Source organism: Panthera uncia, chromosome B4 (genome assembly GCF_023721935.1).
Source record: "Panthera uncia isolate 11264 chromosome B4, Puncia_PCG_1.0, whole genome shotgun sequence".
Classification (NCBI taxonomy): Eukaryota; Metazoa; Chordata; class Mammalia; order Carnivora; family Felidae; genus Panthera; species Panthera uncia.
The window spans coordinates 13,161,685-13,175,836 of record NC_064809.1 but is presented as its reverse complement, the minus strand read 5'-3'; the positions used below and the strand labels follow the sequence as shown (position 1 = coordinate 13,175,836).

At 46.8% G+C, this 14,152-nt stretch overlaps 1 protein-coding gene across 2 annotated transcripts in view; it reads left to right on the top strand.

Annotated features, from left to right (window-relative positions):
• Positions 1 to 14,152, top strand: part of FAM107B (family with sequence similarity 107 member B) — a 160,005-nt gene that overhangs the window by 76,771 nt on the left and 69,082 nt on the right. Inside the window, exon 1 of one of the 2 annotated variants that reach the window (XM_049624629.1) lies at positions 4,423 to 4,597. The exons of the other annotated variant lie outside the window; for it this stretch is intronic. The gene's annotated coding sequence lies outside the window, so the exon portion shown is untranslated. Of the gene's footprint in view, positions 1 to 4,422; positions 4,598 to 14,152 lie in introns of those variants that run through there. 2 annotated transcript variants of the gene reach the window in all.

Below are 14,152 nucleotides of genomic sequence, written 5' to 3'. Positions count from 1 at the left end.
TTAAAAGGTACACACGCCGAGGTACTGCTGTGAAGGGATTTTGCAGAGGTGAAGAAGTTCTCAAATCTGTTGACCTTAAGATAGGGAGGTGATCTGGGTAGGGCCTGGCCTAATCACACTAGCCCTGTAAATCTAAGTCTAGAGGCAGAGATGGAAGGAGAGGGAGGTGGAGGGAGGCACAGAGAGGAAGCCTGAGAAGGATTTGATGTGCTGTTGCTGACTTGATAATGGAGAGGGCCACATGGGGAGGTATGTGGGCAGCCTTCAGAATCTGAGAGTGGCTGGTAATTGACAGCCAACAGGAAGCGGGGACCTTAATCTTACAGACTGGACAAACCGGACAAAGAAGGAACTGAATTCTGCCAGTGAGACCTTTGGGCTCCAGATGAGATGAGCCATGGGCTCTGCCAAGTTCTTGATTTGGCTTTGGGGGACCTTGAGCAGAGAACCCAGCCCGGCCATGCCTGAACTAAAGCAAAGATGAGCTGGTATGTGGGTATTGTATTATGTTATTAAGTCTATGGTAATTGGTTATGCAGCAATAGGTAACTAATACACTGATTTGGAATTGGGTCAAGCTTAGCTTCTTTAGAGACCTAAAGCCATTTTTCCTTCTAATCTCATTCTTATTTGAAAGCAAAGACAAATAAGCAAAACTGAAGTATTTGATCTATCGGTTCAGTACATGAGGCCAGTACCAATTATAGAATCTGTTGTTGTGGGCTTTATGTTCAACTTCCAAGTGGCTTTTGCCTGTTTATAAATAAGAATGATTTCCCTTGAGACTACCGCTCTCAGCTGTCGCAGCTACCCTCCACTATGTGGTTCCTCAACTCTGATTCCAGGGAAGATTATTTGCAGGGATGACCGCCATGATTCCTCCTGTCCTAGGATCCCGGTACTTAGGTCCCTTTGTAATGTGACCACTGCTTTTACTACCAAGGGGTGGAGTCTGTTTCTCTGAACCTCATACTGGGGCTGGCTCTGTGTTGTTTTCAAATGATAGGATGTCACAGAATGACCTGGCTGCTAGACCTCCTGCTAGGCCCCTCCTGGGGCCTTATGGCTTCCTCTTTCACCCCCACTGGACACAGCTGACCTGTGAGGAAGTCCCAGCCATCCCCCCGAGAGGCTATGTACAGGGCATCTGAGGTACCCAAGCAGACAGCTCCAGTCAACATCTGGACTTTGAGGCCACCCACAACAAGCTGGTCTCTGGCAAATGCATGACAGAGCCTCGCTGGGACTGAATGGAGCAGAAACAAGCTAATCCCAAAATAGTGGATTTAGTAAACTGATGTCCTTTCTTTCTTTTTTTTTTAATTAAAAAATTGTTTTAATGTTTATTTATTTTTGAGAGAGAGACGGCATGATCAGGGGAGGGACAGAGAAAGAGGGAGACACAGAATTCGAAGCAGGCTCCAGGCTCTGAGCTGTTAGCATAGAGCCTGACATGGGGTTTGAATTCTCCAACCGTGAGATCATGACCTGAGCCAAAGTCAGATGCTTAACTGACTGTGCCACCCAGGTGCCCCTTAATTTTTTTTTTTAATTTAATTTTTATTTTTGGGAGACAGAGAGAGAGAGAGGGAGAGAGAACACTAGCAGGGGAATGACATCGAGAGAGACACCGAATCTGAAGCAGGCTTCAGGCTCCAAGCTGTCAGCACAGAGCCCAACACAGGGCTCAAACCAGGAACAGTGAGATCATAACCTGAGCCAAAGTCTGATACTTCACTGAGCCACCCAGGCGCCCCAGTGTCCTTTCTTTTAATGACTTTGACTCAAGAAGTTCAAAGAAAACATTTGATCTCCTCTTACTGTTTTTGTTTAAATTATGTTTCCTGATACAAGGGTAGGGTGATGGCTAAGAACCTGTGGACATTTATACCCCAGACTATGGAATGAGCTACATATTCCCATTCCTCTCAGAGGGCAGGGGAAATGCCTTGTAGTTACTTACCACATCCAGGCGCTCTTCTCACTGTGTTGGCATGATACAAGTGTCCCAGGCTGCTTTAAGGGGACATTACAGGCTCACTGGTGGGTTAGTGCTTTTCCAAGGTTAGAATCTAGAATTTAAAGCATGCTCCTTGTATTAGTTCACTCAGGATGCCATAAATAGTGCCTTCTTTTTTAAAAAAAATTTTTAATGTTTATTTTTGAGAGAGAGAAAGAGAGATTGAGAGAGAGAGAGTGAGAGTGAGAGAGAGAGAGAGAGAGAGCGAGCAAAATCAGGGGAGGGGCAGAAAGAGAATGAGACACAGAATCCGAAGCAGGCTCCAGGCTCTGAGCTGTCAGCACAGAGCCCAGCTCTGGGCCTAACTCACGAACCTTGAGATCATGACCTGACCTGAAGTTGGACCCTTAACCGACTGAGCCACCCAGGTGCCCCCATAATGGTGGCTTCTTAACAGACATGGGGGCAGGGCTGGTTTCTGGTGAGGTCTCTCCCTGGCATGCACATGGCTGTTTTTCAGCTGTGTCCTCACATGACCTCTTCTCTGCATGTTTTAGAGAGAGAAAACTCTGGTGTCTCTTCCTCTTAAAAGGTCCGCCAGTCCTACCAAATTAGGTCCCCACCTTTATGACCTAATTTAACCTTAATTACTTCCCTAAAGGCCCTATTTCCAGATACAGTCATATTGAGGGTTAGTGTTTCAACATAGGAATTTAGGGGGAACATAATTCAGTTCCTAACGCTTCTTATATGCCAGATAGTATGTTAAGCATGAGGGGTAAAGATATATGTATATATCAAGCACAAACTCTGCTCAAGGAAGACACATATTTACAATATAGTGCAATAATTACCAGACTATGCAAGGTGATAGATTCTTTCCTCTATTCTTGTGTTCACAGAGCAGGGCCATTCAGCAAATATAGCATTCTGGCTGAGCTAAGCCCTGGGCATTTGGGGGATGTAGGAGGTCAAGGTGATATCAAGAAGTATACTGCCCCATGGGGTACTGTAGCAAGGAGCTTAGACTTGATTATGTAGTAGGAATTGGGCACTTGTTAAAGGGTTTAAAGTTGAACAGATTTGTATTGGGAAAGTTCACTGGGAAGCAGTTTGGAGGGAAAAAGTGTGTGTAATTGGAGGCTGGGGACAGTTGGGAGAGAGACCACTGCCAGGGTATGGTTACACACCCCAAAGGCAGTTGTGGCAGGGCGGGTAGGAAGGGGAGGATCCCTGTAGGATTCCTAGGACTTGGGGTTGGCTCCCTTGTGAGGAGTGAATAGAGAATTTAGTTTGGATCCCCAGTTCTGGTTTGGTGACTGGTGGACCCATTAATTACAGAAACAACACAATCCAAGGACAGCGAGAAAAGAAAGACTCAGAGGAAACACTATGGATAAAGTTCACACAGCCTCTTACTCTCTAAATCCTGTGGCAGGTGATTCCACCCCTCAGTGGGTTTCAGGGACCTAAGGATGGCCAGGCCCTTAAAGGGCTGGCTTTAGAGCATCTTTGGAGTAATTGTTTACTGAAATCCATAACTGATATGACTGTTCTGTGTGATCATGACCCACGCTCTTTAGTCTGAAAAACTTCCCAATAAATAAAACCTTATGCGTCTGTTGCCAAGAAAATTAAAAAGCTTTTGATTTAAAACCCATCAACCTGTCCTTGTTTGCTACTCTCAATTTCTTAGTTTTGTACCTGTTGTGATTCAGGCACATGGTAATCTGAGAGTCTTAGGGTTGGGCAGAGAAGCAATTTGCTGTAAGAGAGCTGTAAAAAACGAAAATCAGAGAAGGAAAAAAAAAGGTGAAACAAACCTTTCCTCCTTGTGCACAAATCAAATCTCCAATTACTCTTTGATGGGTGGGGACAGGGAAGGAATCTAGGTAAATTTCCAGGTCACCGGGTTTCAAGTCCTGGTTTGACAGTAAATTTATACAATTAAACCTGTTTCCTCCCTGATTTCTTCTGTGACATATTTGTAGGATTTCAATGGGGACAGTCTCGCTAAACCTCACAAGCGTGGAGTGAAGACAGAGGCCAGACACCCACGAGCCGAGAGCCGATTAGTTCAGGGGAGAGACCGAGACAGAGAGAGGTGGGGGAGAGAGAGATCTTTAATTGTGGGCTCCGGGAACGTGCTCCCGCCACCTTCGATTTCCCATTTCTCTCTCTCATCTGGTGACACTTAGTTTTTTTTCTCCCAACATTCCCTCTCCTCTTTCCAAGTTTCTGAAGCCAATCAAACTAGAACAACAGAAGGAAAACCTCCCGGAACCAAATCCCCAGGCTTTCTCCGAGCTCCCCGCCTGGCGTGGCGCACTCCCCTCGGGCCGCGGCGGTCCCATGCGCGGAGCCCGCAGCCAGCGCGGCGGGGCGGGGCGGGGTCTGGGCGGGGCTTCCGCAGTCGCGCCCCGCCCCCGCCCCGCCCCGCCGCTTAATTCGGAGCCGCGGGGCCGCGGGGTGTGAAAGAGCCGCCCAGCGCTGGACTGGCCGCCGCTGCCGCCGTCGTCAGAGCCGCCGCCCGCGCCGCCTCGGGGCCGCTCTGAGCTGCCGGGTCGCTGGGCGCCGCCGCGGCCGCCCGGAGCGAGCGCCGGGGAGGGAGCCGCGCGCCTTTGTGAGCGCGCCGAGGTAGGTTCGCCTACCGCACTTACTTTGCACACAAAGACTGGGAGCTCGGGGGAGGCGGGTGCGCTCCGGGGAGACTGCGCGGCCGCCCGCCCTTCCCCGACCCCCGGCCCGGGGGACCCCAGGGCGGAAAGGGCCGCCGGCTTTCCCTCCCCGCGGCCGGCCGTGAGAGCGGCGCGCGCGGTGGGGCGGGGGTCCGTGCGTGCGCGAGAGGACGACGCACAGGGCGGTGGGCGTGCGGGGAGCCCCGGTCGCCCCGCGCCGTGCTCGGTGAGGGCCTGGGGTGCAGGGCTGGGGCGTGGCAGGGCCCGGTGCCGTGCCCCCCCGCCCGAGGGGTGCTGGGGGAGGCGGGGGGGGGGCGCCGCGAGGAAGGGGAGCCCAGGCGGCCGCTCGGCTCGGCTTATTGTTGCCTCCTCGGCCCTGAAAATGGAGAGACCCTGCCTGGAGCGGGATGCGCTGCCCACCGGGTGCGCCGCGCGTGGCCAGATGCCGAGCCCTCGGCGCCCGGTTGCCCCTCGCTGCGCGGGCGCGCTCGGGGTGGCCGGAGCGGGCTCCGGGGCCCGAGCGAGCCTGTGCCTGGGCAGACAAAGGAGGGGCCGAGGGGGGTGGGGGTTGCCCCGTTGCTTTAAAGGTGACTGTCGCACTGTTTCCAAACAGTCTGCAAGTAACTTTTCCATTTTTGACTCCTTTCCGTTGCTACTCATCCAGTAAACCCGGTATGTATCTTGGGCGGCGTCTGCACCCATTAAGTCCTAGAAATTTGGTTCCCATAGTATCTCGCTAAGCATCTTCGGGTGCCTCGGGGATCACATGGATATGTGTGGCCAAGTTTTGACACGCTGTGTAGGGGATGGTAAGAGCCACTTCTGAAATATGAAGAGGAATCCTGTTGATATAAATTGCAGATCTTACTCTGAGCGGCAAGATACCATACCCTTCCTTCTTCAGAAAGACTTAAGTCAGTGACGGTAGAGCAAAGTTCTGTGATTTGAGTATGATATTAAAGGGAAATACAGAAAAACGGGATGCTTGTTAGACTTTACATTCTTTAACCTGAGGATTTCTCACCAACGGGGGTGTTCGTTTTCTCCCCTGACCACGTTGCCCTGGCCATGACTTTGGAGATCTTAGTTATCCAAGTTGCTTTAAGTTGAAATAGTATCTGGGATGGCTGTCTGGAGATTTCTTAGTAGTTTCAAGTTGAAAACTTTCAAGTATAGAATTATGTACGTTTATTATAAAATTGAAAAAAAAAACACAGAAAAGAAGGTCACTTAATGTCTACTGCCCAAACATACCCTGAGGATGAAGGCATTTTAGCTTGATTTATGACTTGGCAGCCATGGTGTGTGTGTGTGTGTGTGTGTGTGTGTGTGTGTGTGTGTGTGTGAGAGAGAGAGAGAGAGAGAATAAATGAGTTACTGATTCTTAATCTTTACCAGTCACATCAGATTGAAATATATCCATAGTCTACAATAGTGGTTAGCCACTTTCACACAGAATTAATACCAACAAGTTGTCTGAAATATATTTTCTTATAGCCTTACAAGAAACCACCTGTACAGAAGGGGGGAGGGAAGAAATAGGAAAAACAAGGTAGTTTCCACTTAATTTGGAAGAATGAACTGACAGAAAAGTTTTAGGGAATGTGTTATTCAGGTTTCAGGACTAGTTTTGGATTGACTATTTTAAAAAAAGGTATTTTAGCTTTTAAAATATTTAAAAAGTAAACTTCTCCGATTTCATAAGAAATGTTGATGGAAGGACACCTTTTTTGTAGAACAAGGAATGATAGAGGTTTTATAGCCAGATACAGGTTTACTTCAGAAAGACTTTGCCTTGAGAAAGTAAAAAAAAGGATTTCCCTGTGAGTAGTGAGTGGTTTTGAGTGCATATGTTCTGTAAAAAAAAAGCCAAAAAACAACACATTGTTCAACCACAGATTTGGCACTGAATGCTTTTATTACGTACTTCTGTTTACCACTTGTAAAGTTTTCGGACATTTCATTTCTACAATTTCCACTTGGAAAGTTTCTGGACATCTTCATTACTCCATGCAAAGTAAAAAGAGGTCTTGGAGACAACTGTTTAGAAGTAGATTGATCGTGAGGATGATGCAGTCCTTTTCGAAGTTAGAAGAACTTACGAGAAGGAAGTTGTGGCTAAGAACTATCAGGTGCATTCTTTGTTCCTGTTCCTAACTTGGGGCCTCTTTATCTGCACACATGCTTTAGAGGGAGCTTTTGCAGCTCAGTAGTGACCTGTAAGTCAGGGTGTGAAGTTTATCGGGAGAAGTACATTGTCTGCTGTAATGATCAGCGTTCCTTCAGAAATAATGGGGCCTTTCCACATACAGAAGTCAAAAGAAACTCAAATAGGACATTTCAGAATTCTAGATATTATTTTTCAACCCTCCTGTGGCCTTAGACTACTTAAGCACTGTAAACGCAACGTAAACCCAGCAGGACTAGAGGTCAGAGTTGAGTAGCTTTGTTCTTTTTCAATAACGTTTCTGGGGTGAGGCGGCAGGGGCGTAAAATTTGGGAGTGGTCCAGTGTTAAGGGCTTGCTATGGCTGTTTGTGACGGCCAGCCTCTTGCCCCTGTGGACTGCAGAAACCACTCTTGGGGATGTTTAAAAGTAGACTTGGTTTATGTTTTAGGGAAGTGCTATGGGAAATCCTGTTCCTGAACTGTGGTAGGATGGGTGCTCTTATTCATTCATTTCTTTGATTTCTTAATTGTTTAAAATGTCACAAGTGAAAAGAATTTATGGAAAAGATTTATACTGGTTTTCTGTGGGAGTGGTTTCAGGGTAGAAGACTTTTCTCTGAAAAGAACGTCTACAGTAGAGTCCTGTTGTGGCTTAGTGTTCTTGTTAACGTCCGGTCTGCACCTTCCTCCTTCCAGGATTCTCTGTGCAGAATGTTGTTAAAAATGGATCAGGAAATTTGGTTCAGTAAGATCTAGATTTCAGGCATTTGTGGAAGTCCCCAGATATGTTGGGGGGTGGCCACCCCTCTTGAAGTCTAGAGAAAGTAGTTGTGGACACTGGCCTATTTCGCATCTCACTTTGGGCATCTGTGTTGAGAAAGCTTCGGTGCCAATGAGAAGTCTGTGTGAACCACAGCCCAAGGCCACGTGGTTCTCAAATGACCCGATGAGGCTTCATTGTCTTGTATAATTTCCTTGTCTTATCTTGGCCTATTTTTGCTTTTCCTTTGTGAAAGCAAATCATTTTTCTCCCCTTTTCCTTTCTGGTGCAGAAAGTGCCGGGCCTTATCCATCTGAACTTTTCCTTATGCTCAATACCGAGGACACTCGGCTGAAAAGGAGTTGAAGCTTTCTGATTTCATTTCCCATTAGTAAAAGAAATAATTTGGCAAGCTGGTGTAGGTTGCCATTTAGCCTTGGCAAATCTGCGAGGGGCTGTTTCTAAGGCTGGTGGGGGAAGCTTTGCTTTTCATTCACTCCTTCATGTAACAGACATTTACTTAGAGCCTCTTCTGTGCCAGCTCTGGCCTCGCACTGGGTGTATTGTAGTTGACAGCGGATGCGGTCCCTGTCCTCATGGCTCGACGGGTGAGGACGCTGTTTAAAGAATTGCACAACATTACACAGACATGGTTCAATGACAGTCATGTTAAGGGCTGTGAGGGGAAAGTAGCTCTTGGTGAATTAAGGTGCCTCCGAAAGAAAGACTAAATCCCAGCCAAGGCTGAGGGGTCGTGTTGCTAACTCAAGGCGAAGGCTGGGGAGAGGCATGGGAGGGAAGTGAGGGTGCTTTGCTGAGGGCTGAGCAGTTTAAGAGCAGGGTGGTAGGGGTGGGGGCTGAACCCAGGAGGAGGACCTTTCATTTTTGTTTGGAGTGTGGCTGAGGGGTCAGGGCGCTTTGTGGCCCTGATCCAGGAGAAACGGGGAAAGGATGGTGTTGTCCCCATGTTCTTGTTGGAGGTGAACCTCAAGAAACCAGTTTGGGGACATGGTGTCCTGACCTGAGGGATTCCCAGGAGCTGAGGGCTAGTGTCATGCGGGGAGGGGGGAGGGGCACTGACTATGACTGTGGTGACCAGAAGTTCTGTTCCAGATGAGAAGATAAGATGGGGTTTGTGGGGAACTTGTGGGAAGACTTAAGAATGTTTTCCAAACTCTGGTGAGCTCTAGGAGGGAAAACGGAGGGGAGAGGTTCAGAGAAAGGAATGTTGCTTTAAAACTAGGTGAATGCATGGTGCGCCTGGGTGGCTCAGTCGGTTAAGAGTTGGACTCTTGATCTCGCCTCGGCTTGGGTCATGATCTCACGGTTCATGGGTTCAAGTCCTGTCCGTGCTGACAGTGTGGAGCCTGGAGAGATAGTCTCTCTCTGCCCCTCCCCCACCCGTGTGCGCATGTGTACTCTCTCAAAATAAATTTAAAAATATTAAAAATAAAATAAAACTAGGTGAACACCTTAGTTGTTCTAAAGATTTCATTTAAGGGGAAGCAGTGGGTGCAGAGCACTTGGAAAGCAGTAGCCATCGCCTAAGCTCTGTGGTGATGTGTAGGTGGGGAAGAGGAGGGAGGCGTGGTTTGGTGACAGTAATGTAGCAAAGTCTTGGGCTTCTGCAGTGTGAAGAAAACCCTCCTGTAGAGTCCGCGAAACAGCAGGGGCCTCTGGGCTGCCCACAGTGCTTTTCCTGCTTGTGCTACTGAATCATAAACTCCGTCGTTAGAACCAGAGGTCTTAAATAGGAGGGATGCCCAGCCTAGGCAACTTTCTGGGTTGAAGACGTGTTGTGATGTCTCCTCAGAAAACAAGAATGAGAAAATGCGGGTTAGAGACCAGCTGTCTGCTTCCTGGCTGGTTGTAGGTACGTGTGATTTGGAGGGTTCTTGATGATCTTTGCTGTTGGCAGTGCCAGCTTGTGTTGCTCCGAAGTTTCTGCGGGGACCACCCTGCTCACTCCCGGCCCTGGGCTGGAGGGTGGGACTGGGGAGTGGGGTGCATTTCTTAATGTGGGGTAGGGGAGAGGTTTGGAGCTTTAAAGCCAGACATGTCCGAGTTAGAATCCAGGCCCCAGCTTTGTGACCTACAGCAAGTTACAGAACCCTTAGGAGCTCTGGTATTCTCAATGTGTGAGATGAACTTAGTAAGACGTACCTCCCGGCAAGGCAGGGGCAAATGCAAGGTCATGAAGCCCCAGAGGGTCATGGTTCCCGACACGTGACTGGAGGCTGTTGTGCCATTGCCTGCAGTCTTATAATTCTTATTTTTAGTAACTCCGTGGCCGTGGTGCCAAGATGCGGGACACCCCCCTTCTGCTCTGCCCTTCCCCCCCCCAGTGGTGCCAAGATGAGGGACCCGTAGGGAAGGGGGAGGGACTTCCTTCTCCCTTTTCTCCTCACCTGCCCTCACCTAGCTCCTGGTAAAGATAACCTGGCTCTGATATTAGAAATGACACGTTCTATTCTATTTTTGGACACAAGGTTTGTCATAATGAAGTGTATAGGAGAGAGGGCTGTGACTCTGGTATAAACCTTTCTGAGTCATTATTAACATAAGAAACGGAGAGCACACTCCATAAGAGTTAAGGTTAAAACTTAACATTTTATCCAGGCACCTGGGCCTGCTGTATGCTGATGAGCCTATGAGACTGTACAGTGAGTCATGTTATAAATTCCTGCAGTGTAAATAATCAGAAGTTGTTTATGAATGTCTAATGTGGATGAATTAAAATTCCCATGTCCTGGAGGAAGTTAAGAGTGTCATGGTGGATATGTCTATGTAGAAAGACGTTCTTTATAATATTGTTTTCCCTTATAACTTAATTTCATTTAAAATAGCTAATGCTGTGGTCAGATTTCTTATTTTTCTTCCTTTTTTTAATGGACACACAAAATAGTGTAGTGTGTTGGAGAGAGAGAGACCTAGATTTTTAAAATGTTCAGAATCCTAGGGGTGCCTGGATGGCTCTGGTTAAGCGGCCGGAGTCTTGATTTCGGCTCAGGTCATGATCTCATGGGTTCATGAGTTCCAGCCCCACATTGGACTCCATGCTGACAGTGCAGAGCCTGCTTGGGATTCCCCCCCGCACCCCCCATCCCTCCTCCCCTGTTCCCTCTCTTTATCTCTCTCAAAGTAAATAAATTTTTAAAAATTAAAAAAAAATTTCAGAACCCTAAGCGCAAGCTCCCCACTAATTAGTACAGTTTCTGAACAGGTCATTTATTTGCTTTTCATCTGTAAAATGGAGGCAGTCACACTTGACTACCTCTTAGAGCTGTCTTGTGGGTGAGGTCAAGTTTGCATGCTCTATAGCTGGTGAGTTCTGCAACTCAGGGAGTTGGTCCCTGCACTGGGCGTGAAGCCTACTTAAAAAAAAAAAAAAGATGGAACCATCAAGACTCACTAATGGATTGGAGCTAATATTCAAGAGGGAAAGAAATCTTCAATAACATCCACACTTTTAGCCTCAGCAACTGCACAAAGGGTGACTCCATTTATTGATATGCAAAACCCTGGGGGTGGGGGCAGAGGGGAAGGGAGGATGATGCAATGCTCACAGCAGCCTCTGAAAGTAATCCTTTTAGATTCCCATTTCACAGATGTGGAAACTGAGGCTTAGAGAAGTGAAAAGTTTGCCCCGGAAGGAAGCTGGGTCAAGATTGGGATCCAAGTCTGATCCTGCCAGGCTTGCATTCTGAACTGTTTTTGCTATGTTCTGTAAAATACCTGAATTTGCTGTTATCACGGAGTGGTATGAAATGCCTGTGCAAACTTTTTGGAAACACACCTCTTTTATTTTATGGTAGTGTAGCTTTATTGAGATATAATTTACATTCACACAATTCACCCATTGTCAGTGTGCAGTTTTATAGTGTGTAGTTTATGTGCTTGAACAACTATCACCCCAGACCTGTTTTAGATTCTGCAGTCCAAGGGCAGCTGGGTGGCTCAGTCATTTAGGTGTCCACCTTCGGCTCTGGTCGTGATCTCGCAGCCCATGAGTTCAAGCCCCACACTGGGCTCTGTGCTGGCAGCTCAGAGCCTGGAGCCTGCTTCAGATTCTGTGTCTCCTTCTCTCTCTCTGCCCCTCCCCTGCTCATGCTCTGTCTGTCTGTCTGCCTCTCTCTCTCTCTCTCAAAAATAAATAAGCATTAAAATTTTTTTTTTAAAAAATGGATTCTGCAGTCCATTCCTGTTCCCATACCCAGTCTTCGGCAGCCGCTCATCTTTCTTCTGTCTCTAAAATTTCGCTTTTGTAGAAATTTCATCCACACATAAGAAATCACACAACATGCGGCCCGTTGTGTCCTGCTTTGTATATTTTAACAGAATGTGTTTGCAGCTCACCCACTGTTGCACAACGCATCTGCTTTTGAGGAATGTTTTTTGCCTTTGTCAGAAAGAGGTGCTTTTTGCTGATGAGAATGATTTCCACAGAGATGGGCCTTGAGAAGATGATGAAAATAGTAATAGCTGGCATTTACTGAGCATTTATGTTATGCTGGGCGTGGTGGTGTTCATGGTCTTCTGTGATCTTCTAAGTGATTCTGTGAGGCAGGTAGCATTATTCGTGTTTGACAAATGAGACACTAAAGCACAGAGAGATTAAAAAGCTTGCCCAAGGTTTACGATGATGAAACTTGGGGCTTCTGTCTGCAGAACTGCGTCTGTTTTCCCTGGACTCTGTTCTAACACTTTTGACTTTCTAGGCTCAGAAAGGGTTTGGGATCCCAGTGGGGGTAATGCACTTGCCAGGTAAATCCAAAACTATAGCTTTAAGGAGAATATCTGCTCTGCATTTTTATTTTGGCATTGCCATATGGAAACTATAGCGTCTAAAAGTGATTCATTTGTGAAGTTGCTTTCTTCTAGGCATAACGTAAGGATGGCACCAAATTAAAAACACATAATTATGTCATTAGAGCTTGTGTATTTGAGTCGTATTTTAAATATTATGTTTACCAGAAATGCCATTTTTGTACAAACTGTCCCCAGGCTACTGCCTTATTAATGGATGTAATTTAATTAGGCATCATGCATTTTTCAAGATGTTTATATAATTATATTATACATTAATACATTTTCCCCTTTTTGTAACAAAATCTGTATTTAAACAGTATTTTTCCCTGTTCACATATAATTAGTATTGGAGGATTTCATATTCCCTATTGAAGAATTCTTTGTGTGTATCCCTAATATTCTGAAAATTTTCAAAATGTTTTAAACACCTCCTATGTGTTTTTCTGTTTATCTTTTTTTTCTTTTTTTCCCCCCTAGATTGTCAAGGAGCTTGGTAGGAGCTGGTTATATAATTTTAGCCATCATGAGTGATAACCTCTTAGGCATAAGGACTAACTTTACACCAGGATTCTGCCCTTCGTTTCTGGGGAGACACTTTTTACTGGCCCCGTAGCTTCCTCACTTTCTAAAATGGGATCACGGCATTGTTAAACTAACTGCGTGAAAGTGTAGTACCTTTCATTTTTTAGGGATTTTTAATTATGGTCCCTGTTTACTAAGTTCAAAATAGCAAACATAAAAGCTGCTCTTTATTTTAGAACACATGGTTTTAAAGAGTGAAACAATGATACTACATTTGGATCTGAAAAGATTTCCCTCTGATCTTTAAAAGTCTCCATAGGGTTAGAACCACAGGGGCGTCTGCCGCATTTTAAATTTTTTTTTTTTTTTCAACGTTTTTTTATTTATTTTTGGGACAGAGAGAGACAGAGCATGAACGGGGGAGGGGCAGAGAGAGAGGGAGACACAGAATTGGAAACAGGCTCCAGGCTCTGAGCCATCAGCCCAGAGCCCGACGCGGGGCTCGAACTCACGGAACGCGAGATCGTGACCTGGCTGAAGTCGGACGCTTAACCGACTGCGCCACCCAGGCGCCCCTTAAAAGAAGATTAAGTGGTGAAATGGCAGGTGTTTGGAACTGGCGAAAGGGGACGGCCAGTGTTCTGCACCCATTGGGAGGGGTTCCACTGAGCCGCAGGTGAAAAGCCCTGTGCCTTGAGCTGGAAGCTTTGGGAAAGTGAGGTTTGGGGACAGAGTTAGAGACTCACAGGTGGCAGTAAAGAAGCCGCATCTTCAGTTGCCATCACCGTCGGCTCGCGCTCACTGTTTGGCTGGCCGGACAGCATGCGTCAGCTGTGGAGGCCACCAGCGTGCGGGGCTTGGGAGTTGTAAACAGGCCCTGACCTGTTTGTTCTTCCATTCCAGGCTTGCTTCTGACTGGCCCTACTAGCCTCGAGGAGAGGGGATGTTATATGGGAAAGACCAATCAAATAAAATTAAAATTTCAGGGAGTAAAAATTGATGGAGCTGTGTGCCCTTTACATTATGTAAGTTACACCTCCAATAGATAGATTTATTTATTTATTTATTTATTTATTTATTTATAAAGTTTATTTATTTTGAGAGAGAGCAAGTGGGGGAGGGGCAGAGAGCGAGCGAGGGAGGGGGAGAGAGATTCCCAAGCAGGCTCTGTGCTGTGAGCGTGGAGACTAACTTGGGGCTTGATCTCACGAACCTGTGAGATCGTGACCTGAGCAGAAACCAAGAATTGGACTGA